Below are 27633 nucleotides of genomic sequence, written 5' to 3' on the forward strand. Positions count from 1 at the left end.
TGACAAGAACCTTGTCACTAACTGGAGCATTTTAAAACCCATTTTTATAATGCGTTTGCCCATTATATGCCATACTCTGCCAGTTTAAAAAAACATTTTCATGCTGATTGAGCCCATACATGTCCATTTTGGTACACCTATATATGCCAGTATTCCCACACAAGAGCATACTTCTATTTGCTTTACCCTTCCAGCACCGCCTCAACCCCTTGTGAACTTTGAGCAGCATTCCGTTTTGCACAATCTATAATGTTGCACTTCACTTCCACCTGTTTCCTTCCTTGCTTCCTGTTTCTACACAAATAATAAGTGTTTCTTTCAAAGCCCAACTCGCTTCTGTTACATTGCTCTGCATGGTCGGAATCTTTCCTTCACGTAGCACTTCTGTTCAGCTTTTCATTTTGCTTGATTTTCTGAACCTATGTACTTGCACCTGCGGTTATGCTACTAATTGCCTGGCCTAACTCACTCTACTCAACCCCCTCACCTCCTATTCTAAGCGTTAAGTTGAAATGTTAAAGTACACACTGCCCCAAATTCTTTAGCTCATAACTTCTCTAACACCCCTAATGGCAGTAAAAAAGTTCCATGCCACATTAAGAAAACATTGCCTTGAGGGCTGCTCAAATGACACTGACAATTTAAGAGCACTTATCATGTTGCCTTTGACACAGCAAAAAATGCCTTGCGCAGTAAGTAAACATGCCCTCCCATCGCCCATGTAAGTACACTCATCATATTGGCTTTGCCCTTAATGCGAGTACACATTTCCATGCAACAGTATGAAAATACCAATGCTGCCAGCCCAATTGTAGAGCCCTCCTCCAAGTTCTCCATGTAGTAATAGTCATCAAGTTGGCTTTGCTTTGGCCAAAAACGCCAGTAAAACATGTCATGCCCCTGTCAACAAAATGTTCATGCACCAGTGCCTCCCAGGCCTCGGCCTCGCACACAAACACACACCAGTTACGCATCCATACAGCTTATCTGTCATTCACACAAGCACCCCGACCATTAGCATTGCATTCTCATTCAAATGTGCCTTTGAACTCATGCACACTGCATTCATTCATATGAACAAACTTACACAGACACTCCCTCCTATACATACATACGTGCACTTACAGACCCTCGTGCATGCATGCAGGCATACATTCATACATAGCTGCAGTTCTCGCATACACAAAGGCAACCATGCTTTATTTACCTGTTTCCCTCCAGATTCTACACAACACTATCATGCTCAGTTGCTTCCTAGGCCTCCTGCTCTGGCGCTCCACACAGCAAGGAACGATGAAGCAGGGAGAGTGTCCTGGGTCCTGACATGAGTGCAGGAGCCGGAGAGCGACACCTGCTGTTCAGCTGCGCCCTTGACATCTGTAAATTCCTGCACAGCGCTGGTGAGTGGGCATTTACCGATTTGGGTAGGCCTTGCCCGCTTAGGCCCTACCCTGTCTACAGCCGAGCGTTTTCCCAATTGGCACAGACCATTTCATTCATTCCTCCAGATTCGCAACATCTCATCATAACTGTGGAGGAAGCAGGAGTGATTTCCTTTTGGGTTTGGTTGGAAACAGGGAAAAGCACTGCCCCTTGCAGAAGAAAAAGCAGCTCATCGGGGAAATGTGTGTGTGTGTCTGTATGTGTATGTGTGTTTGCGTGCACAAGCTTCGTGAAATGTGGAGGGGGTACCTGTCCCTTCGGTAGTCCAACCACATGCCAAGTAGCCGGGTGTTAGTAGGGGGGTGAGGTTTTGTGCAAAATCAAACTGGCATGGCCATTGCGTTGGTGTAGTGTAATGATGTAGCAATGTTTGGGAGTACCTGTGAAACTGACTGGCATGGGCATCTTTTGGGGGCCTGTCTAAACTAGCGTAGAAATGTGCATAACTGGGCAATGGTGGCAGGCCACTGTTTAAATTGGTATAAACGTAACGAGCAGGAAAATGTGGCTAACTGGAGAAACACTAACCCTGACCATTGAAACTGCCATGGGCATTTTCTGGGGGCAGTACAAAACTAACGCAATTGCTTTTTGGGGTATTGACAATTCCTGGGGACAGCATGGAATTTAGCTTGGTAGTGGACCTAACTCGGGCAACACTGGCATCAGGGATGTCATTTCATGACCCTTGACCTCTGGTGACATCACAGGAAGTGATGTCATTTGACCCCACCCCAAGTGAAATCACGGGAATTGATGTCACGTGACCTTTCACCCATGACAAAACAGGAAGTGGCATTACAAAGCATTGTTCCTCAGCACACTAAGAAAACAATGGTACGATATCCCTGTAATATGATATACATTTCATACAAAAATGCGTCACCATATGTAGTGTTGATATCACTACTAATAGGCCCATTTTACCAAATTACTGTGAATGTAAGCAAGCGTCCAAGGCCAAATGTTGCGATGCCATGGAAAGAAAATACAGGTGGCTGTTGCATGAAATGAAAGAAGGTGTGCCAACAAATTCAACCCTTAGAAACGGAGCCAGAACCAAGCAAATCTACAGTCATCCCCGGGGGGATATGCAAAAAAAATGCATTGTAGCAGCTTATATATAATTACAGATGTTGGAAATTTTCTGAAGCATTTTCGTTTGCTAGGCAGTTCTCACATATAGAGTGTGTCAAGAAAGGCAGAGAGAGAGAGAGAGAGAGAGACCCCCATTTGTTTTCTCCCCTTTGACTCCAGGCCACATAGAGAATGAGCCAACATAATGAGCCAAGGCCTGCCACAAGCCCACATTCCTCGCTAGCAGTTGTGTGTGGTCCAAGGTGGCTGCACAAATATGTGCTGTGCTCCCATATAAGAAAATACTAATGTTGGCTTTAATGCCAGAAAACATGCCCAAGCTGTTACTAAGATACTCATAGATAAAAGTGCAGAAAGCTGGGGCTGAACGAGGAGTGGGCAGTGGGGAATGTGAAATAAGGATCAACCTTTGTTGGGTTCAATTTTTGGGAGAGCAGGGTCATCCAGCCTTCAAAAATGAAATGTAAATGAAGACATGAGTCCTAATAGTGCTTATTAATGTGGTAATTGAGATAGATGAGTGTCTTGCCTTTGTAAGTAAGTCCATTGTTGCCATGGGCAGATCTCTCATGAGTGCACTGGTTTGCAGGAGCACATACAGTAGTCACTATACAAATGCAACATAACATATATATTAAATACAAAGTACCACGTCCTTATGCAGTTGTGATGTTTAGAGAAACAAGGGGGAGGGCGGACACATAAAGAAAGCATAGTAACATACTGGCAAGTGTGTGAGGAAGTGTAGTGATGACATTAGCATGGTAAAAATCATTCTCACGTTTGTAGAAAGTGGAAAACGTTTGGAATAGCAGGCCAGCTGACAATAGGCTATGAATTGGCGAACTAAGGGTGACATAAGCCGGGGCCGCCATTTTAACAGCAACACATTGAACTCCTAACCCGCCCATGAGTAACAGTGGCACACATTCAGAAACCTGGAGTCGACAGTGTATGTGGATAACCTGCAGAGGTTACATTCCTTGTACTGTAGGGTGATCAGATTCACAGTTCACAGCTGTATTCTGAGTGACAATACCAGCATTATGTCTACAAGCACAGAAGGGTCATCTTCACAGAAGCAGCATGATTTTGAAGGAGGGGTACCATGGATGAGTGACACAGTGCCTGCTGCATCCTCGGCTTTGAATCAATTAAAGCACAATGCTCGCCTCCTCCCCAGACCCTCTCTGGCGCAGATTGCAAAGAATACAGCATTTCCTGTGGAAAGTGGATCCTGGTGCCGGCTGCGCTGCCCAGAGAGACACCAGAGGACACCGCTCAGAAGGACGGTGAATACACCCTGAGGCCACAGAGAAGCCACCCCTTCAGCTGGCCTCCAGAGCCGCTGTGTTAGATGGAGGGAAAACAGATGTCTGGTGTTTCACTCGCTGATTCACAGCTCTCCTCCCTCTGCCTTGGAGATCGGGCTGCGGCTGTGCAATTTATTTTTTATTTTGCATTTTTAAAGCGCGCACACAGCCCGGGGGTATCGAGGCGCTGTTACAGGAACATGTCTCTTAGTTGCGTATTTATAACGTGCTTAATACCCGGAGGTTTCTAAGCACGGACCTGGGGGTCAAACCTGCGTTGCTTCGTGTCGTCTTGTTTCCAAGGCGAGCACGTTGGCGCTGAGCTATCCTCCCGGGACGATCCCCAGACCTCCAAACAAACCCAGGCAGCTGTACACGCCTCTCTGCGTGTTGCTAATGTTTGCGATGCCTTGCGCTTTCACCGTATGCTGTCCTGGACCCTCTGGAGCTCAGGGTTTGGGGGAGCTGGCGGGCTGAACAAGGCCAGACAGTGATGTACGAGCGCTCTACCGGCACTCATTACTGCCTTGCTAGGGTCCCACCGTCTCCTGTGTCCTGCACGCTCCTCCTTGCCTAAATGCAACGCTGGCCATTGTGCCGACTCTCGCTGTGTCCGTGATCTGGCACCAGATGTGGAGCCGTATCTCGGGATCCGGCCAGAGTCAGCCCCAAAAAACCCATGTCATGAGAGCGCTTTGCACCGGCTGGATTGTTGGAGAAAAAAAACACTCAACCGCTATGTTGCGGAGTAGGAGGGCGGACTAGCACATTGGCGCCATCAGCGTGTTTCTGGCTCCACCACCCGTACGTCTGTCACACAGAAGGACACCAGGGCAAAGGTTTTAAGGATGGCTGGGACTGAGTGCTTTAGCAAGCCAAGCCCGCGAAGGTGGGTGCCAGCTCAGTGATCTAATGTGCCCGCCCCTGTGCAAGTGCACTGTTCACACACAGAGCAGATTGCTCTTTGGGCACAGTGCTTTCACAGGTCACAATAGATCTCATCTAATCTGCATTTTTATTTACAGTGTTGCAAAACTGAGGTATACAACATACATAAAGTGAGTGTGAAAAAGGAGTCATGTTATTACAACACAAGACGGGAGAGAAATTCAGTTTGAAGCGCTATAAAAGCATTTATTTGTAATGATAACATATTTTGGGGTTTGGAAAACAAGCCGCAGCAAATAAATTGCGCTATTTTTAAACTAGTATTTTGAAAATGTCCTTTGATCAGTGGTCTACTGGCCGCTCCACCCTGTCTGAACCACGCCTCCTTGGACTCCGGCACTCCTCCAAACTCCGCCCCCACTACCCAGGATCCCGCTCCATATTTTTTCCATTTCCACCATTGCCTAAATGGTATTTCATTGCAAACCCTGCCATACCAGTTAAGCATTGAGCACGCAGTAGCGCCAGCTTGTTCAAGCAGGACCGTGGGAGTGCAGCAGTGTTGCACTTCCTCCATTCTGGCTCCTCTTGCCAGTGGTTGAATTGTGCAAACCGGAGCTCTTTCTAAACATCCGTGGGAAAAGGAAATCCTTGTCTGAAACACATGCAGAAAACCAGGGGGCAAGTCCTAAAACTAAAAGCGGGGGGACTCATCAACAAACGCAAATGGGATGGGAAGTCGCCAGAAATGAGCATATCAAGGTGAAATATGCACATTTCATTAAATTGGCTTTGCATAACCACCCAGATTGCACATATCGAATGGCATTTGCCTTTCATAAAATCAACACACACAAAACCAAGAGAGGATATTTTCTTCTAAAAGTGTTTTTGAAAACGTTGAAAGGTGTTGTAAACTCCAAGAACCAACACAAATGTTTTCCCTGGAACATGCAGTGCCGACATGTGACATCTCGCCTTTAGTTGTTGGTTATTTTTCATCAAGTTATATAGTGCAGTAGTGAAATGTCCGATGTGCATACCTGATGACTGTGGTTCGATCCCCCAGGTCGGTTTTAATTCATAAATTCAAGGAAGACTTTCAATGTTTCTCATTTTAGCTGGGGGTGGGGACTGAGTCCACACTCTGAAAAAAGTGGGAGGGGTTCGTCCACCCGCGTGTACCCTCGACTTGAGCGCTGCAGAAAACCACCAACCAAAACTCCCCATTCACTGTATCAACCATAATACACAAACGCTTTGTCTTCCAACAGCATTTGCCACAAGTCACTTTTATTGTTTTCCCAATAACAGGAGTTGTTTTCCCAATAACGGGAGCTCCGACAGAGGTATGTTTACTAGATAGGCCTAAATGCGACAGCAAGACCAGGGCGGTAATATGCATCTCACTTCTTATTCAAGAATGCCATTTACTACATGGGTAATTCCATCGGCCCAATGCATGAAGGCCCTATTCAGCATCTACTAAATGAATCATAATTTTATGCTTTTTGGTAAAATTTTGATATGATTCAGAAGTTATTTCAGAAGGTTGAAAGTATTCGGAAGAAATATTACAACAGACATAGAGAACCTGACCCACCAGCTCCCAAAATGCCATTGAAATATACCTGTGTAAAAGAGCTGCTCTCTTTTGAACTGATTTACATGGCGACGAGTCAAAGAACAGGCCAACTTCTGAGCTGCCTTCTCCTGGCACAACCGGGATCTGTGCCAGGCTTTCGGTCAGCAGAACAGGATTGGGAACCAAAGTCTATGCAGAGGCAGGCTCACGCTGGTTGCCCCTTACCCTGACCTATTTTTATCTCTGCATCAGCTCCAGGATGATGTCACTGCCACCAGACGTTGGACGAGCTCAGCTCATGGTTGCTAAGCAATCCAGGGAACAGTGAGAACCTTCAAAGACATGGTGGCGCTGCGTCCGCCACCTAGGCAGGCTTATTTTTTAAAAAATAGTTTTGTTGTTTTCAAACGGGGTCTTCTGTTGAAAACAACAAACTATTTTTAAACAGCACAGGCTCAAAGACTAGGCTGCGAAGGCCATGCCAGGGGCCGCATGGGGGATGCTGGGGGTCGTAGCAGCAACCCCTAGCGACCCCCAAATGATGTCTCTGACTGGCATGCCACAATTGAAACTTGCATCACAATTTCCTTGTGATGATGTGAAACTGGTATGGTTATTTTGTGGGGGCGTCGTCCTTTTGTCGCGGAAGTCTGGAAAGAAGGTTGACAGTATATTTAATTGGGCCAATACTGACATGGCATTGTTGGAATGGGTATAGCATTGTATGGTAGTAATACATAAACTAGCATACCAATGTGCTTCACCTGAACAGTACAGATGGCATTATTGAAACTGTCATGAATATTTTCCAGGGGCATTGCAACAACTAGCAGGACAATCTGCAATGTGCTTAGCTGATGCAACGCCAGCATGGCACTGTTGGATCTGTCCTTACATTGGCAATACATGATTAATTTATGCAGTTTAAACCGAGCCTGGCAATGCAAACATTTTCATGGCAAATTTTAAATTGGCTGACGCCACACTGAGTCGAACTCTAACATATTGGAGGGTACCATGGTCTACAAGAGTGCCACCATGGCATATTACCACATGGAACATCCTATTATTAGTAGCACCCTTGAATATTCGAGCAATGCCCTGAGATTGACAGCACCCTGTGTGACAGCACCCTTTGTGAGAGCACCCTGTATTTCTGAGCTGGAGTGGAAAATATACTTTGGCAGTGAGCTGGCATGTAGTGGCAGGACCTTTTGAGCTAATTGCTGGGACAGTTCTGATTGCATTGTATCAACTCAAAAAGCACAACGATGTGGTATTAAATCTCCTGACACAATATTTAAAATGATTGCCATTTTTTACAGCCATTTTTCTGGTTAACATTTTCTGTCGCTAGCACCGCACTTTCAGCCACTCCTTCAGTGATGTGGAAACCAGCTGAAGCTTCTACCACCAGCTCAGTCTTTCCGTCAGTTGCACAATAATTTGATGGGCACATGATTGCTGTGGAAAAATGCTTCTGCCTACTGTTGCAGGTCCAGCATCTAAATTATTGGAATATTCTAGACTTCAGAACTGCCTGTAAATCGTATAGCCTTTCGTTCAATTTCTATCAAAGATAGTGAGACAATTTGCATCGTTCTGTTACATTACTTATAACAACCCATTCTTCTGGGAGAACCCATTCAACACACACTGGGGGGAGCAAACTATCCAGAGTAAATATTTACAATCCACTTGTTTAAAAATTCACCAGCCACCACCGCTAAACACCATGAAATTGCTTGTTTTATTGGGTTGGGCTTGTTGGTGAATCTCTATATTGCTCGACTGAAAGCAAAGTGGAGTCACTGGAATACAATCGTAATTACCGGTTTTCTCGCGGCGTACAGCGCTTGCACATTGATGAGCACATGCGGGCTGTTGGTCAAATAATCACTGTCTGGCTACATCAATAACCAGTTCAAAGTTTCGATAGTTGCGACATATTAATATTAAAGGTTGACGATCTGGTGATACACGCTATTTGCATGGGTGTAATTCTAGATGGGGGACAGGGGTGTTTGCCCCCCCCCAACTTTCACGGCACTCCATTTTGTCCCCATTCATTTGGCTATGGAACCTTTTCTTCAGATGTCATGTCCCCCCCCCCCAACATTTTCAGCAAAGTTACTCCACTGGCTATTTGGTGGAACACACTCCTCGCGCTGTAAATTGAACAACAGTCTCGAATCGCAACTTGTCCACAAAGGAGGACCCACCAAGAATCCTTCTTTTGTCACACATCCACCCTCAGAACTCAATCCCGTTATCAGCTCGGAATGCCCGCACGCTTCTACAATTTCATGAATTTCTTAAAAAATTGCTTTTAAAACACCTGATCAAGGACTAATCCCAATGGATGAACAGACCGCAACTCACAGTACTGCACTACTGTTAAAAGACGCCAGCCCAAACATTGCCTACTGTACAGCACTCTGCTGCTCTCAAGCTAGGTCTGTGCTTTCAACAATATAATACAGATTGGAGGGCTCTCAGATTGTCTCTTTACCTCCCAATGCGTATAATACACCTTTTGTTACATGCTGTCTCATCCACGACGGCAGTTAATCAAGGAAGATATGGGACATGAAGCATTATTGGCCTGAGTTTTGTATTGTTTTTTGTGACACAGCCTCAAAAAGAGAGGTGGACTTTGGCATGCTGTTTGAGGTTATTTAATGGGCAGCCATGTTTTGATGCACAGAAAAGTGATGACACTGGTATCTTTTGAAATGGAGCAGAGTGAAGTAAACCCTCCTTAGGAGGCTGCAGAGCTGCAACAGGATGCTGTGGAGAAACATTTAGTCGTGTTTTTCATCAATCTTCCACCAGCATATATGGGAACATCAAGCAACCTTGTAGTGCTCTCTGGGAGCCCCTCTCGTCCCCACACCATTCAAAAAAGATGTCATTCATTCTGGCTGAGCCCTTGCCGAAGCTCAGATCTAGAGCAGAATCCCCCTCCCTCGGCCACACATGTCTCTCACTCGCCCTGGACACTTCCACCAATCGATCTAAATTAACCTTTTATCTTGATCCCTTTCTAATTTTGGTAGCCAAAAAGATAGTTGTGCCCAACGCTCTGGTTCAGTGGCCCTCATTAGGTTTGACTAGAGAGGGCTTTGTGTCTCTTGAACACATATTGCACACCAGTCCTATATGGAGTCGGCTGTCAATCGGATGCCAAGGAATGCATGTAGGACCTCCGATTGTATGTTGACTTTGCTCTATGGTCGGTTCATTGCTTCATAGCTTTCTGACTGAATGGGCATTGTGGCGTGTCAGCAACCTTGCACATAGAGTGCCAATGGGGGTGGGGGCTCAAGCGTCGGCAGTGAGGGCAATTTGAGTGACAGGTTATAGGCTGTTCTCCACACAGGGCCACCACTTCTTTGTCAGCGTGGCACAATATTTGAAATTTGGTTGGGTGGAAATTGGGTACAAAAAGATCCTGGGGCAGACATTTGCAAAAGACATGTCTAGTGCTTAGGTGGGCTTAGGTGATGTCAACACACTCTGACCAGGAGGTAGGGACTATGCCCCGATGGTAAGTGAGAAGGGACACATGGGAAGATATGGGGATAGCTGGAAATGAATAAAGGAAATGGCTAACTGGGAAGCTCTGCATTCCAACGTGGCATATGTGAAGGCTTGCCTAGTTAGGTCATCCTATCTCTGATTTCATCCCATGCTGCTACCACCTCCACCCCCTTATATGTCTACACCAAAATCCTGAGAATGGTGAGATCCAGCCCTTTCTTCTTCTCCTCTCTCCCCATGTCCCCCATCTGCCAGAGTACCGGTCTTTATACAATGCACTTATTTCCCCAGCAGCCAGTGAGCAGAATGTAAAGTCTTAGCTGTGTGTGTGGTCCCTTCCTGCTGTTATCAAACATCACCCGCTGCTCCTGTGCAGGACATCACACACCTCTCTCTCGGATGTAGACATCTCCCACAGACCTATACCTCTTCCCTTCACATGTGCTCACCCCAATCCGGATATACAATCATCTTTCTTAGATGGACACATGTTCCTCATGGGCACACACCTGCTTCTAACATAAGCATACCGATATCGCTCACATACACACCCACCCTTACTGACGACGACAAAAGCCTCCTGCTTACCAGAGGGGTAACCAGGATTATCTAACTATTGGGGCCTGAAGCCAATGTAGTTGGCCCCACTGCAGTGGCATTAACATTTGTAAACACAGCGCTGATGGGTGGGCATTAGCAGATTTTGGGCGAGCCTTGCCCGCTCTGCGCTTACATCCACACATCTTCCTTACATTTGTATACCTCCATATATGCACACTTCTTCATCTCACATGCACACACCTCCCACAGGGACACAACCTTATACATCATACACATGCACAACTCCCTCCCATATACACGCACTAACCTCACAGACATGTTTTCTTTACATACACACACAGTTGTTCACATATACACCCTCAAAAACACTTGCCTCCCTCTTGCCTACACATACCTTTCTTAAAGAAACACCCCTCCCTCTCACATCCATACACCTCCCTCTGTCTGGAACATCATTTATTCGTTTACATGCCAGAAATCCCCCTCCGGCCCACATGCGTCCTTGTCATATCTACAGACGTATGTCTCACATCCATCCTCATCTCCCTCTCGTACATAATGATCTTGCATTCAGACACGTTTCCTCTCTCACACATGCCTGCATCACCATTGCATTCAAATGTCTCCGGACACAAGCACACACCTCTCTATTACATTCACATACCTCCCTCTCACATTTACACACCTCCATCTTTCATATTTGAATACCTCTTCACTCTTATCGATATCTCTCTTACATTACAGAGAATCAGTCGACGTCCTCTGTGTGAGGAATCAACTTCCGGAACACCAGTGGTCCAGGGATAAATATCGGTTTCTAAGCCATCAATTGGAAACACAAGCAAATTATAAACCTCCTTGACCAATTTTGGTAACGTGGACGGAACTGCAGGCTTATCTCCGCAAGGTCGTGGAGCGTTGGTTATTTGCAACACAGCGAAAATACAATTATTACCCAATGATAAAAGGGACTGTCCAGTCAAGGTTGTACACAAATATCTACTTTATTATTATCACAACAGACAGTTCTAGTACCCTACAAAATACATCCCACCCTGCAAAGGAATGCAGAGGACCGACATTTTCAAAGAATGAAAAGGGATTAACTCTGGATACTGACAGGAGGGTAGTTGGTAAATAATGTATCGCAATAGTTCACGGATACTTGGTTTCCACACACAGTGCACAGTGTACCTTGTGCATGTAGAAGTTCTGGGTGCTCGACAGCATCAAGTTGGTTTCAGGGCGCTTTGCAGCTTCTGCAACAGAGTTCAAGATGAGAGACAGCTGCTGGCTGGCCTACACAGTGGCTCGGTCAGGAATTGTTGTCTCAGTGCTGGTCCGCGAGTCTGAAGCACTGGTTGAGGTGTCTCGGACGGCATGAGTGACTGCAGCGTAACAACAGTCAGTGGTGCAGTCGGTTGCAGCTCAAAAGCTCTTGACTGGCTCCAAAATGTCCTTTAAGGCAGACGTTGGTAGATGCTTGTCTATGCACTCATCCTAGCTTCTCCACTGGGCTTGTGTCGTCCTTTAAGGCGGACAGCCCAAAGCTGAGGAGAGTGTTGCAGGCAGATGCTTTACCCTTAGTTTGGTTCAGATACTCTCTGGCACTTCCCACCTAGGAAGCTTGCTGCAGAGCCTAGCAGGGAATGCTATGTGCTGGCTGGGTACCAGTTCTGGAGCTGCTGGAGGATCTTCTGGATTCAGTATCTCCTCTGTTCCCTGTGAGATGTTTAGGAGAGGGATCTTGTTTCACTCTTGGATGTCTTGGCCTTCCATCACTGGCAGAAGATCCAATGCTGAGTTCTTCTTGCTCCTCCTTGTGAAGTCTTCAGATGATCTGCCCAAAAGAGGAGCTCATCCCTCTTTTATAGCCAAATGGCCCCGCAGTAATTGGTGTAGGCTAAGCCTACCTTAATGAACCAATCCTGGGTCCCCCGCAACAATGTCCTGTATGCATGAGGTTGTAACCAGTGTGCTTTGCAACAGAAAAGGTAAAGGGATGAAAACATGTAATACTAAGTCCCACCCATCTGTTCTGGATCAAAGGGTCTTTCTAATTAATGGAGCTCTCTGTGGTTCCTGATTAAAGCAGCAGCTAGAATAGACTTTCTGTCTCCATCAATCCACATGCTCGTACCGTCTGAATGGGGTCTCCCTCCGGGGATGACTACTTTAAACATGCAGTCCCAGACATGACACTTCACTACCCTTGATACTGAGGGGCAGGAGCGGGCTTCAGGTTGACACAGTGCATATCAAAGGTTGTTGGGGTTTCCTGTCTCTTTTGTTATCCTCTGCAGCCAGGCACTATGTGGGGCTGTTTGAAGTATACTCGATTAGTATGTTAATTATGTAATTGCTGCCACCATATGCATTGCTTACATAAAAGTATAGGGAGGATCCATGGAACCTTTGATAGTTAATTAGGATGCCCATGGCAGGAGGAGGGTTTTGCCTGTCCCCTTGTGAGAGTTCAGGTGTAATCCTGGCTGTCATATCCCAACCAAATATGACAGGGGGATTGCGCCTGTAGGCTTTGTCCACCCAGAGTACACAGGTCCATGTGTATGTGGTGCAGTGAGAATTGGAAAATGTGTGCGGATTAGCCCCACACATTTTCCGGAGGCTGATCTACCATCATTCAATTTGATATAAAAAATAGCCAGGCGAGCGCACATCCACCCTGCCGATGGTTGAATTCCTCACACTCATGTGTCTTCAATGGCTTTTCCTTTATTTGCCCTGCAATATTTCTTGACTTCCCTGATCCCGGCACGCTGCCGCCATAGCCAAGAATGGACTCTGGATTATACTCTCTGTTCAACGATGGGAAGCAACCCAAAATACAGTAATCAACGGGGTACTACCAGATTCCATTTTCTTACATTAACTATTTATGAATCTTCCCTTTTGGACCTGTGGTTTATAAAGTGGACTCCCTGCTTTACTTGCTAGGTCACCTCAGCAGGAAATTACTCATTGTGGCCCGTGAGAGGTGCGGGCCAATGAGTACATGTTTCATGAAGGGTGCCGGAATCGTTGAGACAGCTCCCTGTTAAGAAAGCCATTTAGGGTCACTTGTAACGAGAGACTGGTTGAAATGGACTTAGTGGGGACATAGGTTCCTTCAGTAGTACATGTCCCCTGTACCCACAGCATCTTTTTGGCAGGAAGGCTATCAATCTGGGGGAGGCATCTGTAGAGCTGGTACTACACTTACCACTGAGTTAGAGGGATCTTAATTGAGATGGGAGGTCTGGAGTGGGAGAACCCACTGCTCACTTTATTCTTGATACTCCCCCTATGCTTTAGCCCATCTTTTTTGGCTAGGGGTGGGAGCATCGCTGATTGGATTGGTTGGATGAGCACAGGGTGTCCTTTACTTCAAATTTCCAACTCCCCATTTAATGCTTAGCTTGGAGTCAGTGTAGTTGAGCCAGTGTAAATTTGATCTGATGGAGGGACACTGCAGGACTAGACCTTTGTTCTAAAACTGCACATTTTGCCAGCGTGAGCCAGATAACTCCCTTGGAGGACTCTCTGATGAGAGTCCACAGCTGGAAACCAATTACCACTATAACAACTTCTGTTGTCAAGAAAAGGACAATCCTGATGCATGTATCCATGAGCAAGGCCGCTTCCTTGCCACCTCTGGGGAGCCAACAGGATGATACTGTTTGTTTATGGCATTTGCTAGAGGTGCAAGTCAATGATGGCAGGAACCTGGCTGAAGTCAAATGTGTGGCTCTGGCGCCTCGCTAGGCCCTCTGGAAATCAAGAGCCAAACAAGAGCCGAGCCAGACACTAAGGGCATTCTTCTTGCCAAAAGGAGGCAAAAAAGGGGCAGACGGGGAGATGATTTAGAAAGAAAAGGAGCATTGCGGGGAGGGGGTAGGGAGAGGAAAGCAAGATGATGGCATGACAAAGGGGGAGAACAGATAAGGGATGGACGACTAAGATGAGAGGGAAGAGAGTGAGTAGAACATGATAGCATTGCAGAGGACAATGATATTTGTTGAAAAACGAGATGTAAAGGTAGTGAATGGAATGTGCAGTTAGTTCTCACAGTGCCTCGAGAGTCAATTTGTCTTGCAAGGTCACACAGGACAGAGGTCACTAGTATGCTTAGGAGCGATTTCTTTTTCTCCCCACCGCGTTTAGCTGAACATGCAGGGATCATGTGCACTGTTTTGGGATGCCACTAATGACAATATTTCTGCAATGCATGGAAAACTATGTATGTAACCGCCTCATTTTTAAACATTACTTCTGGGGAGAGAGAGACACACTTCATATAGACTAGAGTGCAGCAATCACTGTCATCTCAGAATACAGCATACAATCGAATCCCGCAGAGGGAAAAACAGTTTGAAAAACCTTTATCTCCGAAGGGCAATATCAAAACCCATTTAATATACATAATTAATATCAGCACAACTTAAAGGAACAATGCCCCTGGATTGTGCTCTGCACAGGCACATGTATGCCCATCACAAGCAGCCTTTCATTGCAGTCCAGCCACTCTAAAATATGTTTTTACCCTCCCATGACATAGGTAGATAAAACAGAGCACAGGGAAACTGGAAAAGAATATCATTGAAGGCGGCCATGTTGACAGGGCGTGAAACTGTGGAATGTACACCAGCTCTCAGCAAAAGCGGACCGCCGCGGGCCACTTGGGTGTGGGCATCTCAAAGGGAGCCAAGTCTCGGGCAGTGTCTTCTGGAGTGCATTAGCAGGGCAGCTCAGGTGAAGATCGCCAGTACATCCTGGACTGGATGAGGAGGAGGGCGTGGGGGTTTCATGGCAGCGGGCCCAGAAGACTAGTGTTGGATGGAGCGCGTTGGGTGGCCTGGCGCTTCATCCGCAGCTCCCTTTGTGGTCCACCCAATGAGCTGAGTGCGGTCGAATCGCCCATTAGGAGACTCGAGGTTTGTGGCAGTAAGGATATATGAGGGCGGGCCCGCTCATGTGAAGCACCACCCCGGTGCATAGCAGTGATGGAGTGGGCTATGCCGCTACTAGGGGTGGAGTGGAACTGCACTCCCCCAAGCCAGTAGAAGTGCGTCTAGCATCAGCAGAGCACGGGGAAGATGTGGAGGTAGCGTGTGCCGACCCCTGGAGCTAGAAAAAAGGAAATTATGGTACTGTGCTCCAAGAGCTGTATGCATCAAGCAGGGTCATCATAGGGCCACTATGAGACTGGGACCGAAGAACGCACAGAGCAGTCTACAGCTGCCGTTAGTTAGGGATGGCTGTGTGTACATATAGAGAGAAATAATTATATGTGCGTATGGCCAACTACATGTATAGTTTGGTGAAGCTATGGTTGATAAACTAACATGTGCGCGTATGGCCAAGTACATGTATAGTTTGAGGAGGACATGGTTGATAAACTAATATGTGCATGAGGAGCTGAATGAGGTGGAGAGTGGCCTGGTAAATGGCGATATCAGTGGAATGGTCACCCAAAAGCTATGTTGTCGCACAGGGTTGTCCAACTCCAAGATTCGAGGGCCAGAATCCTGACGGGTTTTCAGGATAACCCTCATTAATATTCATATGCTTAGAATCACTGCAGGCAAATCTTCCTCATGAATATTAATGAGCAGTATCCTGAAAATCCAACATGTTTGTGGCCTTCGAGGCCTGGAGTTGGACAACCCTGTCACAATGTGTGTGGGTGGGCATATAAGGGGTTATGAAGGGGAAGGGTCCCTGTTCTAGGTTTTCACTCTGTTGGACCCCTTTGGGAGTGAGTCATGCAGACTGGGCAGAGTAACTCTGGTTGAACAGCGATCTGCATGCATGGGAGGGTCATAGGGAATGTATAACGTTGCAACATGTTTATTCACAGTTTCTCATGTCTCATTACTAAGAATGGTGGTAATATCAAAGCAACTCAGGTGGAAGCCCATCTCCTGAATGCTACCTTGTAGCACAGATTGCTTAACATGCTTACCCTCCACATCTGGTCTGGGGAGGGCATGGTACATACGTCAGTGGCCCTTCTCTCGCCTGATGGCAACGGCCAAGACTGCGGGCCAAAGTAAGGCAGGGCTACACACTGCCGTCAAGTTACCCTCTTTCGGAGTGTCCTCTAAGGATTCTTAATTAATTTTTCAGTAAATAACTCTTCAGTCACCTTTTTCTTGCGGTAGCCCTGCAAAATATTCCTACAGCCAAATGCCCATACCTGGGAACCTTGGGATTTGTGAGTGAGTGAGTGATGTCATAGACATGAGTGGGTGCAATCTGGGCTAGTTGAGGAAAGGCGTTACTCCCTCCTCCTCCCACCCATGTATACAGTGCATTGCAATATACTCAGATTTGCCAAACAGGATTGCAAATCTGCAAAGATGCTTCAAAGGGAGAAATGGAGTCATTTCCAAAGACAGGCTTAGGAAATGGAGATAACTGTAAGGAAATTGCGCCTGTCCCTGCGAACCTGTGTTGTAACCAAAATCCCTGAACTCGGTGCAGCCCAGAGATGGCACGTAGAGGAACTCTGCACTTGAACTTTATGATGCTTTTGCAATTTTATTGCAAGGAGAGAGGCAGAGTTCATGAAGACCGTGTTTTCCCAGAGACGGGCATGTGTTTAATGGTAATAATGTGACACAATCAGCCTTGCTAGACCTAGCCCAATTTTGCTTCGAGATAATATAACCTTTTATATGGTATACTATTGTGAAGATGAATATAACTTGTTTTATTATGTCATTTCTGCTATTTACAATATATTAGACTGCCTAATTTACACAAATTGTGTCCAATGCCTGGCTCATCGTTTGGCTCCCAGGCCCATGCTAGATTTTCAGCTCGATTTGTATAATGCTAAGGGCCTATTGGATATCTCGGTTCAGAAGATAAAAAAGACAGTAGTTGGGCCTCATTACAAGGGCGGCGGTAACTGGCCGGTGCTACCGGCGGGTTGCCGCTGAGCTCTTAACACCGTTTCTGCCACCTGATATCCCGGTGCCACTGGGATATATTCCCGTGGAGTCCCATTGGACTCCATTGGAAAGGTGAGACTGAAGCACTGGCACCGTTGCTAGCGATGCCGGTGCTTCAGTGAAGACAATGCTGGTAGGGGCCAGACCTGCCGGGGCATCCATGGCCCCTACCGGCATTGTCTCAATATGGCGGTCCGGAAAGGGTGCGGGTACATTGCTACCAGCACCCTTGTTTCTGGACCATCATGCTCGTAATGCGGCCCAATGTGGTATAAGGGAAAATAAGTTGGACTGCAATGTCACTAGGCTCTTATTTCCACGGATATCTTCCAGAAGGGAATGCTTCACCTTTGCTGCTTAGACCTGGAAAGAGCTACCCCTAGCTTCAGATTGTTTGAAATAAGGAATAGGGACCAAATGCTTACCGTAAATTGGAGGCCTATATCTGGATGATACCACTTTAATCACCAAGGATGTGTGATAAGGGAATCATATTTCTGGACCAACATGAGAGCCTGAAGGTGATATGCATCTTCACCGAAAGTCAGTGTAGTTTCCTCAGAAGAGGCATGATATGTTGCCAACTGGGGGGTTTTGTCACCACTCTGGTGGCCTAGTTCTGGAGAACCTGAAGATGATGCACAATGCTTTTGATTGCCCCCATTAAAAAAAGAAAACTGGGAACTACACTATTCAGGAGGAAGACTTATAATGGCATGAGCTATAGTAGTGCCGTTGGCTTCAGAAACGAGGGGTAAAACTGACACAGGATAATGAGGTGACAATTGGAAGAATTGGCAGTGACATTCATGTGGGCTAACATTAATAAGGAGGATTCAAAAATGACCCCTAAATATTTCACCAGCTTGTGTGGGCATTGGAATATCAACAATGGCACACGTGAGAATATGCTGTTAGTCATTTCTTGTAATTGTTGTGATGCAAGGAGGAGAAACTCTGTTTTGCATTGTGTGGCAGGGTGCCATATAGCAAGAGTGTGCAAACCTTGTCTTTTTTAAATAAGATGAGTGTAATTCTGTTTCTGAAAGAGAGGTCAGCTAATCGGATCTCTCTTTAATAAAGACTCCATGCCCAAAGCATAGGGCATCCATGTACCTTTGCTGCAATAGTCCCCTGGCATGTGAAGCCCCTGCAGTGGCACAGGGCAGGTTCAAATGTCACATGTGCATCATGACAGCTGCTGGGACACCTAGTCCCTACAGACAAGGATAGCATTTTAACTTCTGCACCTCTGAACTAAGATGTAATGATTGTTGCCTTATCAGTCTGGTGGTAGGAGAATCTCTATGAATAAGACATATGGTTATGGTATGGTGACTTATAAGGGCACACAATTATGAAAGCCACTGCAATTCATGAATCATGCAAATATCAACCATGTGAGCCCAGCTCAGTGATGTAAAGACAATGGGTGTCATTATGACCCTGCCAGTTCGGTAACAACGGTGCCGGTAAGCCTACCAGCACCATTGTTACCGGACCTGCAAAGTACAAGTTTGCGACGCAGATGACCTCCCGCCCGCCAGGTCTGACTAGGCAGGCGGAACGTCACCCACCCGCAGACTTTCACGGTAGAACCAGCACTGTTATTGACGATGCTGGTGCTACCGGGATCCCCATTCCCATTGAGTCCTATGGGAATGGGGATTAACAATTTTCCGGCGCCTGACTTCCAGGAACACCAGGGTCTTAATCCCTGGTGTTTCCTTGAATCCAGACGCCGGAAAAAATCACAAGTCTGGCAGCAGCCTGCCGGTTTAATGAGTTGTAATAAGGCCCAATGTTTCTTTATGGCTACCCTGGCTGTCTCTACTGCTCCAAGTGCCATATAGCAAGAGTGGGAAGAAGGGCAAAACCTCAGCTCAGTGCAGAGGAGCTCTCACCACGAGATCTCCTGAGAACCCTGATTCAAAGGGACACTCACATAACAAAGACTAGCCCCAAACCAGAGTGTTGCACAACAAAGGGCCTTAGAAATCAGCAAGCTTTGGAGGGGTGGTGTTCGAGTAACCAGAGAGGGAAGGTGAATCGGAGAAGGGGTCCCACCATCTTGGTTTTCTGTTGGTGTTCTCTTCCTTCCTATCCCTTCCATTTCCCACCAAAAAGGCACTCTGGGTATGTTGTCTGGAGGCACGGTTCACTTGTTAATGCAACAGGTATAGGACCCCTTACAGCAGGCTTGCTTTTGTCCAAACCCCTGTGACATGTTGCCTTTAAAAGAAAGGAGTCTCCCACTCCTTCTTTGATTCATCCTCGGACACCAAGAAGAATACACCTTTGGACCACTGATGGGATCCAGAGTACTTTTCCATAGAGATGATGACGAGGCGTTCAGGGCAGAGGAAAATTCTGCTCCCTAATTATCCCCTGGAACCAGTGGGGGTGAACTGCTGCGGACTAAGGCCTCAACTGCTGACTGCACTGGAACCAGTCTCCTGCTCACTGGCAATGGATGATCCCCTGTAGACACCAGGTAAGGTCACTGGAGTAGGAATGCAACAGGAAGACTTGCCTTGTCTTGGGGCTCCTGGATTGCGACTCACAGTATCTGCGAAACCAAGGAAGTGACCCAAGGCTCTCCTTTAATGTGCGAGCCCTCGCGACACCGGTTTGGGCATATTTGACACAGTCTAAGCTGCTGCAAGGGAACCGCTTGAGTCCTCCTTGTCCTCGCTGCTTGAACACCTTTGCATCTCTTTGGTCTGCTTGATGCTGAAGCTCTGCCGTCTACGTATATAAGGTCCGCCAAACATTCCAGTGTCCCCCAACTCGACGCCACTACCTGGAATCCAGCTTTTTCGAGTTTCAGCCAAATGCTACTGCAGTGCCTCGACATTGTGTTGAGCCAGCCGATCCTCTCACTGACGAAGGCCAGTTTCTGTTCCTCCATACCCAAGGCCACTGACATTGTCTACTACCCCGTCCATTTTAACCCACAAGCCGTTTCTGCTTCCAAACAGCACTCCATTGTGGGACCTGGCACTGCTGCTCCTTGACTCAACCCATGGCCAGGCACGGAAAGCACACAGACATCGGTTCAATGCAAAGAAGCCTAGCACAACGTTGTCGAGTGCCATAGCAAGCGTCACTTTTCTGCCTTTTCCTGCAAAGACACTTCTTTTTGAACGTTGACATTGATGCAGTTTCTATCCTGCACACTCCTGCTTATGTATCCATTCTGCCATGCTACACCAGTCTGCCTTTTCTGCGCTCTTTACATGGGTGGGTTTTTGCTAGTGTTTTTAGTTGGTTGAGTTGATATATATTGTTTAATTAAACATTTCTATGTTTCTAGAAACTGGATAGGACATTGTCCTAACCCAAGTTGTTTGTGTTGCTGCTGTTATTACGTCACACCCCTCCTCAAGAGGAGTATAGCATCCCCTCGGCAAACATTAGCACAAAAGATGAAGGAGGTATACCCGTTGGGTTGTGTCTCTTTTACCTTTATGATTGGGATCAGTGCTGCTTCATTGGTAGTGTGGGGCTGAGTAGGCATTTTAGCCACTACTTATCCCAGTACTCTTGCAGGGCAGTGGACATTCATCACACACTGGTTGAATCTAGCTAGCCTTCATCGAAAGTTAAATAGGATCTAAATGCTGTTGCATGCCACTGAGGTTGTCTGCAGGGTACCAGTTTGAGTGTTGTCTGCATAATTGTGGAATGCCACTCCTTGCTGAGGTTGCACATCAAGGAGAGGCTTGACACAGGGGTTAAAAAGCATCGGAACATGTGTGATTTCTGTGATACTCTACATTCAGCTGGAGAGGGGGAGGACTTAAATGAATCAATTTTTAAACCTGTCAGATTTCCCTCTGAACCGGAAAAGTGATGAACAGTGCCCATCATCCGCCTACGAATCCACCCACACCAGGCACACAAAAACACAAATCCAGCCCTGCCACTTTTCTCCCAAGCTCATTCTTGTATCCACCTACTTACTCATCCAAACAAACACACTACAGCAACACAAACCGTTCATGAACTAAGCAATATCTGTACATGCGTAAAAATACACACACTGCCACATATCCATCTCCCCCAAACACACACATATCCATCACCCACATACACTAACCCAGCCACACCACAAACTCAAACTCAATGATCCTTACAACCATGCACCAACACACCCCAGACACCATCTCCCACATCACCAAACATTTCTGCCTATTTATTTATTTTATTGTGCGTTTATAAGTCGCTTATACAGCAAGTAAATTATGTTTAAAAGCGCCTATTAGAAGTCCGACCTATTGGCTATGTCACTGTTCATCTAATTCACTTCTATTGCTGCCTTTCCATGCTACCAACCCTTCAGCTTCCTTAAACCAGCCCAGTACGGTCAGGCAGGAGAAGCCAAGCCCCACTGCCTGCTAACCAGGGATCAAGGCCAAACCTTTAAATAAAATGTTACATCCATGTTAACAGTGTTACACAATTGTAATGCTCATCCAACCAAACAAAATAAAAACTGCTGTTACCTCACTATTCGTACCAGTATGCCATTAACCCTTCGCAGTCCAGCAGCATGCATCGTTCACCTGCATCCGCCCAAGCGCGGTTACTGCAGATGTTCTCGTTTCCTCCGGTCATCATACCCTCAGGAGTATACCAGAGGTTTCTCGATGGGATAGTAATGGATGTTTATCTTGTTTGCAGGATAAACCAATGTATGGAATACTTTTATTATAGAATAGAACATTTTGTTTCCATTTAACTAATTCAAAGCCTTAATTCCACTCATTTGCTTCTTTTCTAACTCGTCCTCTCCTTTAGAGATTAAGCGTTTACATCTGCTACCGGCACCTCTTAGATTCAATGAGAATATTTTTTTAAGAAATTTAAGTGCCTCCAAACTCAACATGTTGTCTCAAAAAGAAATCATGTTGACTGCTTAATAGCTAAATAAGGCTGCTAGGCTATCGTCCTGCTCCTTCCTGTGAGGCTAAGAACCTTGGTGTCATCTTCGACTCCACCCTCTCCTTCTCTCCTCACATCTCTGATGTCTCTAAGAAGTCAAACTATCAACTGCACCTCCTCAGAGGTATTCTTCCTTTTCTCACTTTCCCCCAGATGCTCACTGTCTCCAGAACTCCGGTCCTCTCTAGGATGGACTATTGCAACAGCCTCTTTCTAAATCTTCCTGCCTCTACTCTTCAACCTTTACAACTTATCCAGAGCAGGTCTGTGTGACTTGTCCTTGGCCTCAAATCCAGGGATCATATCTCTCCAGCTCTGAAAGCTCTTCACTGGCTCCCAGTGGCTTCAAAGACCCTCTGCCTCATCCACAAGGCTTTCTGGGGACTGGGACCACTCTCCCTCCAACTTTCTCTTCCAAAACATCTTCCTTCTCAAGTTCTACACTCATCCACCTCCAACTCTCTGACGGTCAGACGCTTCTCCAAGCAGAGAGTTGGTCGGCAGATCTATCTCCTCTGCTGGGGCCTACCTCTGGAACAGCCCTCTGCCTCTCGCAAACTTGAGCAGTACCACCTCCGGTTCTGGAAGCAACTCAAGACCTTCCTTTTCACTTCTGCTTTCTCTCTTCCTCTCCCCAGCTGATGCACCTGACTGCTCCGCGGACTGAATTTGGGCCCAGGCTGCTGCATGTCCAATTGCCCTTGCACTGCCACTGGGCTCCCCAGCACTTAAGGGTCTGTATCTGCAACCCTACAGTCTCTTCTCTCTGCACTTATGAGCCACCCGCTGGATGCACTTGTGAGTTAACTGCATGTCCCCCTTCCCCTGTGGCACTTCTCCCCTTCCCTCTTCCCTGCACTTGCGCGATCTGCATGACACAAGGCCTAGTAAGATCGTTACTTTGTCCTCCCTTGTTTCCCCTCCTTGTCTTGTCGCAGCTAGAAACACTTGTGTACAGGCACGTTATAAATGCCACATCATATCATATCTACAGTCTGATACCTCATTCTAGTTGGTTTGGTTGGCAGAATCGTGGAGTTATCAGTCAGTAAAGGAATAATTATGACATAGTAGCAGTATTCACCCAATCAGAGGGCTTGGAAGGTGGACATTACCTACTGGTAATGGCCCACATTCTGAGCCTTGGATTAGGTTGATGTTCCGCGCTACCTCCTGCTTCACCCGCCCTCTCCCTCCTGAGGCACATTTGAAGGCCACAACCACTTACTGCTCCACTTTGAGCATCAAAGTCCTTCTCCCTCGCCACTCTCATCCTGGTCGGGCGCCAACGGAAATAGAAAAGGGATTCATTGTATTAGAATTCGCCATTTCAATGATGGCTTTTAAAAAAATGTATTTGCTTTTAAACTCATGGCACGCTCGGCTTGTCGTGTTCGTTATGCTGGGGTAAATCCCTTGCTGTCAGGCGTTCCCATACTTGGTCTGTCATCCTTTAACACCCTTGAAAGCCCCCAGGTGTGCTTACATATTTTATTCTCCTTTAACTCCCTGGGTCCCCATCGCTGGAACTCACTAATCAAAGAAATGAAGCACATTCCAGAATCGAATAGCTTCAAGGTTACCCTTAAGGACCTTCTCTCCAGGGTGGAGCCCCAAAGTATTCTAGTGTTTTCAACCACCTCAGTCACTGTCAGCAGGGAATTGATATCTGTTCCTACTGAAGCTAAATGTAAAGTCTGCCTCCCCCTAAACTCCCACCAGCTGGTGTAAGGTAGTAACTTCTATAAAATGACTATGCAACACCCAGCAATGGGACTACTTGAGCCATTGACATGCTCTTTGTTACTGCTGTAGTTATTATTAATAAGGTAGTTATTGGGCACACACCTAGCTTCAGGAAACAATGCAGCACTTTGTAATCACAGGGAGGAAGAACATGATAAAGGAAGTAGAGAAACAGGGAGCTAACAACGAGGGGCAGGGGCAATTGGTAGCAAGGGATTCACAAGCAACCGGGGAGTAAAGAGTGGGAAGCAGATGCCCCAGGCTCAGGTAAGGTGGGGTGGGGAGTGGAGGTACCTAGGTGTGTTCTCTCTCTCTCTCTCTCTCTCTCTCTCTCTCTCTCTCTCTCTCTCTCTCTCTCTCTCTCTCTCTCTCTCTCTCTCTCTCTCTCTCTCTCTCTCTCTCTCTCTCTCTCTCTCTCTCTCTCTCTCTCTCTCTCTCTCTCTCTCTCTCTCTCTCTCTCTCTCTCTCTCTCTCTCTCTCTCTCTCTCTCTCTCTCTCTCTCTCTCTCTCTCTCCTTTATGCATCAAGCATGTCCAATAGGATTTCTTCGAATATGTATTTCTTTTGTCAAACTATTTTACTAAAAAAGTAATGAACAGAAAAATGGTGAGACATAAGGAACAAATCAATTTATACGCCAGTGAGCAAGCATGGTGGAACTCGCCATATCTATAATGATGACCTGGACAGGGAGGGTAATTGCACGTGAGGGCACAAGGCCATTACTGGCCCTGTCCTCCCTACAATGCAAGGGTTATCTATGTTAGCACCCCAGGGCATTTCCCTGCTTTGCTGTTTACTTTTTGGGGGGAGGGGAGAGGTTGTAGCCACGACTTTCACACATTTCAAATTTCCCTGACACAAAATTTAAACAAAGATGTCCGCCATGGAAATTGGTGAAAGGAGTAAGTGCCTAATTGCATGGAGGCCATGACAGAGAAGGCAGGAAGCAGCAGCACGCGCTAGCTGTCGGCCTGAGTCAGTTAAGTGGAGAGGGGAAGAGAATGAGTTGGGGCGGATGGCAAAACTCGAAGGAAAGGGGTCCAACTGAAGTGACGTGGGAAAGAGGACCGGGGAACAGGCCAGGCAAAATGGCAGACATCCGGGGCTGAGCCGATGAATGCATAGAATGCAGGTGGACACTGTGTCCACCTGCTTTCTGTGGCATCTGATTGGTTAATACCTATCCCAGGTGCTAATGTCTAATCAAGGCTTTCCTTCAAGTTTATTTTGGTAAATATACATGCTACATGGGTAGTATAGCTGAATGCCAACATGCTCGTCTTGGAAGCAAGACGGTGCAGAGCAACACAGGTTTGATTCCCGGGTCCTAGCTTAGAAACCTCTTCAGTATTAAGCACATTATAAATAATCAATCATATTTATAATGACTGCACTCCATCTTGCATGACCTTGGAAGGCAAAAGGTGGCCTCCACAGATCTGGGGTTGAACCTGTGGAAGGATCAACCCAGGTCATTTTCTGCAACACTTGCTCTCTCTCCATGCCTCTTCCCTGTATCCGGCTGCCAGCATCTCCACTGACTGAATAGGCTTCTTACTTGAAAATATCAATTTTACACTATTCCATTTGCCATTGTACGCATCCTTGCTAGCAAGAATGGGGTGCCATGGTTCTAGCACATAGACGTTGATTTGTACTCCAACAACCCTGTTCGAGGCCTAACCATAGGCTATGCTCACTAGCTAGGAGTGTCTCAAGTAATGGTGCTGTCTTTTACAGAAGATAAAGCTAGGAATTGATAACTGCACTCCCATAATCTTTATTACTTCTTGGAACATGCCTGCAGCATCAATTCATGCTCAAAGTGCTCATTAGGAGCATGTGTGGCCTACAAATAGTCTCGGAACATATGAAAACAAACCACAACCATCTTGGTTCCTCACAACTCGCTGTTTACTTTTTACAAATTCTCTTCCAGGATCTGAAGCCTCAACCAGCGGAACGCACACAGCTACTCTGTGGATTTGAGCAGTCGGAAAAGACTTTTTGATTCGTCAATTGCGCCAGTTATCTGCCATTTACCCCTTGACCTGCTGGCCTTTTTTCACTTATATGATGCACGTTGCTACCATAGCAATTGTTGCAGGAACAATATTTGGTATTGTTTTCATATTAATATTTGCCTGGGCGGTGGTCCGAATTTGTGCAAGCCGGAACAGATCAAAGAGACCTCCACAACAATATATTCATACAACAGCTGATGGACAGAATAACATTTATGACATTAACACGCAATTTAATAACCCCATATCAGCACCTGGGGTGATTTGTCCAATGGATCCTGGACACCACTATTCTTTGGGCCAGTGTCATCAGTTTCATCACCATGATCACAATTTCAACACTGGCACATGCACGGACTTTGCTTCAGCACCCATGCCGCATGCCGACGCCCCGCCGAGCTACTGTGATGTTGCGGTCTCAGACAATGCGTATTCTGGATGTGATTGAGGCATATCCTGGACTGGATCTACTTCAGTACATCCAAATGTTTTGCAATTCACACCTCTGACTATTTATGCCTCTTTCTAAAGGTGGATGTTGATATCTGCTGTATATAATATTAAAGTTTTCTACCAAAGTATGTCCTTTCTTACCCTCAATGCAGTTACGCATGTTTTGACGTAGCCACTGATCTTCTTGGTAGGTGGGAAAATTAAGTTAACTGCAACGTGAAATTGGCCAGACAAAACTGATGTCCTTCCCAGGCTGAAAATACTGTGATTCTGTGACCCTGGAAACACCAAAGCGATGGAGAGATGTGTGTATATATATATAGGAGAGAAAATATATATATACACTTTTTGAGAAAATCTGGGGGGAAGATCTTAATGCTGTATTAGACTCAGTTTGTTGTGAATCGGGGACCTGAATAGGGGATGGTGGGGGGCAGGGGGAGGGTCTTTGGCCACTGTGTGCAGTCGCTAGGGGAAGGGGCGATTCTTGTATGAATCTACAGTTAATGTACATAGTTCTAATGGACTCATTCTTTCCATTGTACTGATGTGCTATGCTGATTGATGATTTTACGATTTATCTTGTACATACCTTGCTATTTGATATAATTTCTGTATATTTGTAAATAAATATATAAAAAAAGAAAGGTGATTCTTGAAGAGCGTATTGTTAAATCCTTTTCAAATCTGTCATTTTACATCTAGGCCCTTTATAATGCTGTGTTAAGTTTATTTTCTATAGTGCACCAGTCACTACCGGCGGGTCTGGTCTATTGGTCTGGTAAGTTTTGGTTGTGCCACAGTCAGCGGTATCCAGACCATAGTCTGCAAGAGAACAGAAAGGGGCCTCAGAGATGTGGGGAGGGTAAAGGGGCAGAAATGTTAAAAATGAAAGATTTGTAAAGGTAAGAAAGGGAATTGGAGGTGGAATGTTTATTAATTTAATACACAGTCAGAAATACAGTGTGCTACTTTTGAAATACTGCTCAGCTGGCAGCCGCCTCTTTGGTTTATACGTCCTGCTGCTTGTGTGCACTATATTTACTGCACACTCTGTCTATGGAGGCTTT

The 27633-nt window shown here is 46.2% G+C and overlaps 1 long non-coding RNA gene across 3 annotated transcripts in view; it reads left to right on the forward strand.

The window, feature by feature from the left end:
• LOC138516031 (uncharacterized) overlaps positions 1-27633 on the forward strand; it is an 86650-nt gene that overhangs the window by 40193 nt on the left and 18824 nt on the right. The window contains exon 2 of one of the 3 annotated variants that reach the window (XR_011282212.1): positions 26026-27210. The exons of the other annotated variants lie outside the window; for them this stretch is intronic. This is a non-coding gene — a long non-coding RNA (uncharacterized lncRNA). Of the gene's footprint in view, positions 1-26025; positions 27211-27633 lie in introns of those variants that run through there. 3 annotated transcript variants of the gene reach the window in all.

This window comes from Ambystoma mexicanum, chromosome 6q (genome assembly GCF_040938575.1).
Source record: "Ambystoma mexicanum isolate Mex_15411 chromosome 6q, UKY_AmexF1_1, whole genome shotgun sequence".
NCBI lineage: Eukaryota > Metazoa > Chordata > Amphibia > Caudata > Ambystomatidae > Ambystoma > Ambystoma mexicanum.